This window comes from Tribolium madens, unplaced genomic scaffold (genome assembly GCF_015345945.1).
Source record: "Tribolium madens isolate multiple individuals breed KSU strain unplaced genomic scaffold, Tmad_KSU_1.1 Scaffold_71;HRSCAF=194;Tcas5.2_LG6, whole genome shotgun sequence".
Classification (NCBI taxonomy): domain Eukaryota; kingdom Metazoa; phylum Arthropoda; class Insecta; order Coleoptera; family Tenebrionidae; genus Tribolium; species Tribolium madens.
In genome coordinates, this window is record NW_025401041.1 from 3625922 (window position 1) to 3629676 (window position 3755).

The 3755-nt window shown below is 27.4% G+C and overlaps 1 protein-coding gene across 2 annotated transcripts in view; it reads right to left on the reverse strand.

The window, feature by feature from the left end:
- LOC123009273 overlaps window positions 1–1521 on the reverse strand; it is a 21303-nt gene extending 19782 nt beyond the window's left edge. For both annotated transcript variants that reach the window (XM_044405468.1, XM_044405467.1), the window contains exon 1: window positions 1281–1521. The gene's annotated coding sequence lies outside the window, so the exon portion shown is untranslated. The remainder of the gene's footprint in view (window positions 1–1280) is intronic.
- Between the last annotated feature and the right edge of the window lie 2234 nt (window positions 1522–3755).

Consider the following 3755-nt stretch of genomic DNA (forward strand, 5'->3'; position numbering starts at 1 on the left):
CTTTTATGTAATTTATATAAATTTAATTTTGAGTTTTTCAATGTTTTTTTTTTATAATAGAAAAGTAACATCAAAATCGTTAATAAATTCCATTTTATTTCCAAAATTTCGTGTTTTGATGAAATAGAAAATGAAAATTATTTAATTCTTGAACCCACCAAAACTAATTTTGTCGCTTTTTTATTATTTTTACAATACACAAACAACAAGCAACACAAAAAATTACAGTTTTATTTTTTTGTGTGTTTTATGAAAAATAAATTTGGATTTTCTCAAGACATTTTACAAATTCGACTATTTTGTTTGTGAGTTTTTTTATTTGTTTTACCTACTATACTGTATTATATTTTTTTCTATTCGTTATTTCTCTTTTTGTTTTTCGTTTCTTGATTTGAAATTTTCAAAGTAAATTAGAAAAATTCAGGAATTTTGGCAATTTGACTATTTTTTTATTCGGTAGGCTAAATAGGCAGTAATAAATTCTTAAGTTCTCTTTTTGACGACTTTTGTCAGGTAATTTTTATTTATTTTGACTTCTATTTGGTCTTGTTACTAAAATTTTAAATATAATTCCTATAAAACAACAAGGTAATTCATAATTAAGCGTTATCTTCATTTAATTTTCAATATTTATGTCTCACTGATAAAACCGGAAATGAAATGTAATGTTAATTAATTAAAGTTTTGCTAAAACAGGTAGGTAAATAATTAAATCTGCACCAGTTTTGTTGCGTTTTGTCTATAATTTTCTAATATTTTTTACAGAATTTGACTTGTGATTTATTTCTAAATAAATTTTTCATTGTTTCCGCTTTTAAGAGAGCACTTATTTAAAATTTTATTAGTAATAATTATGAAAACGTTGACCGGGAAAGTTTTAGCTGGAGCAACTGGGTAATACACAACCTATTTAACTTCTTTATTTTTCAAAGGCCGAATGACGCAATAATCCCGTCAATTATCGATATTTTTCACACTTTTATACTCGTACCAACCAACGCAATTTCTTTTCAAATCAATTAGAGCGTAATTTTTCGCACTATCATTGCAATTTTTTTCAAAAAATCGGCACGCACGCATCTTTATCTTTACAACCGAGAAAATTTGTTTATGCGTTTAGAAATCGTCTTCCTAATTAGAAGAACAATTGACCGAAATTAAAAGTGTGGGAACCCTCTTCAAGCAGTGAAAACTGGAGTAGAATCCAATAATTTATTCTCCAAAAATTCACCAAAAAATTCAACTTTCACTTGAAAATTTCTCAAAATTCTTCGACTAACCTTTGAAATAATCCCTCATTTGGTTAACCCTATGGTCACATTTGTCACAAATCACAATTTCAGCGTCTCATCGCGCGGTATAGCACTCAACACCGTTTCTTGCAAGTGACTGACTTTTGTTGTGGAGTGAATTTCTGTCACGGTGCTTTGGTACGACGGAAAACGGTTTTGGTGCTGTTGATTTTTTAAATAGGAACGTTTTGGTCACTTTCGATGCGATTTGGTGTGGTTTGAGATGGGCTTTGTTGCGGTTGGGACTGATAATGAGAAGAATTGTGCAAACCGCAAATTTGATTGATTGCATTTTGCGGGTATTTGAGAGGTGGAGTGAAGCAATTTGGACGGTTTTTCAAACGGGGAGGCCTACGGCTTTCTAGCTTCGGTGGAAGGTTATTTTGCATAACTTTAAGCGAAAAAGAAAGATTGCTTGATAATTCAGGAAACGGTTTTCAGCATTTAGAGTTGTTACAAAGATCAAAATATTTCATTTTTATCACATACAGGAGTCCCAAAAATAACTGAAATAAAACGTAGTTTCTGTGTTTCTAAAAAAATGTTAAAAAAAGGATTTTCAAAGTATTCTGAACCAGAAAAAATGTTTTCCTGTTTGTTTTATAAAGATTAACTTTGGATTTTCTCAACATTTTCACAGGAGGTTTTTTGTTTAATTTTTTGTTACTACAAGAATTTTTAATTTGAAAATTTAATTTAAACCCCTGATGCTTAATAAATTTTTAACAAAGACCATAAGTGACTTTTTGCTCAATTTTATGTGAGCACGAATCATTTTTCTTACTTTTGTAGAAAAGTTGAACTTTTTTTGTTATACACTGAATGTATAGTGTCGAAAAGTCGCGTTTTAAGAAACGCAGTATTTCATATTTTAAAGTAGGCACTCGATGGGAGTAGAGGAAGTAAAAAAATACTAAATTAAGAAAACAGGAAATTTGAATTAAAATGTGTACTTACTTTTTTAAGTTTATTGTTTTTACATTTTTATTAAAAGATTTTTAATAAAAATGTTGTACTCACCTACCAGAATTTCTTGAAATACAAGCAGTAGATAAAAATTACTTTATTTCACTAGGCGATAAAAGACAATTTTATCTACTGAAATTAGTTGAAAAAAGCACTCATTAACATTGAGTACAAAATAAAATCTTTATACATTCTTCGACTTATAATGAAAATCTAAGTAAAAGACCAAGAAATAAATTAAAAATCTTTAAAAAATTAGTGAGAAGTAAGAAACAAATAACTGTCAAAAATGACAATTTACGTTATTAAATGAATCATTTACATTTTTCAAGATTTTCACATGTGATTTTTTATTCAATTTTTTGTTACTACATACAAGAATTTTTAAAATATTTTTGAAAATCCAATCTAATCTCGTGATTTTTAATAATGATTATAAGCGATTTTTTACTCAATTTATGTGAGCATGAAGCATTTTTCCTACTTTTTTAAAAATTAATTAAAAAAATCTTTAATGTGTTCAAGTCGAACTTTTTTATTATAAACTGAATGCAGTGTCGAAAAGATGCTTTTTAAAAAACGCAGTATTTTATATTTTAAAGTTGGTTCTCGATGGAAGTAGAGGAATTAAAAAAATACCAGATTTCAAAAAAAGCCAGTTTGTATTAAATTGTGTACTTTTTTCTAGTTTATTATTTTTATTACAATTTTTTTTATTTCCATCCTTCGATTTATTACGAAAATATAAATAAGACAGATAATTAATTGAAATTCGTGAAAAAAGTAGTGACAAGTAAAATACAAATAACTGTCAAAAATGACAATTTAAGTTATCAAATGAATCAAGTGGCAATTCAATTTATGAAGTTCATTTATTTTTCAAACCTAGGTTTGTAAAAATATAGGAAACTCTTTGTTCATTTATTATTAAAAATTGTAATAATTATTTTTTCAAACAGTAGATTTTGCTTTAAAAAAATTTTTTTGACCAAAGTGGCCAAAAATTGTAATATTAAGTTGGCACCATGTAGAGTACAAGACATGAAAATTGCCACTGTGACTATGGAGTTAAGTTAGAAACACCGAATTGTTGGTGATATCAAAGTGTGTCAGGTGACGGCCATGTCAGCAAAAGTGTGACGTTTGAATGTTGCCAACTTAATTTCAAAGTCGTAGGACACAATTTATTTGAAAGCATGAGATTTTCTGTATATTTTGTTCAATGTTGCCGAATTAATTTCAAAAAAACCTCTATACAACATGAAGTGTATTGCTGTCATTTATTTTATGAGGCAACTAAAAAAATCTTATTAGCATAACCTGTGAACAAAATTAGGTTTTTAGATAACAAAAAATAAAATTTACTCATAATACACAGTGACGCTTTTTTATCACTGTTTTCTTTGCAAATAAAGGCTCTTCTTATTTTTGTTTATTTTTTTCACCTTTTTTTGCTTCTTAAATAACGTTCAGGTTTTAAAAAATAAAACACACAAG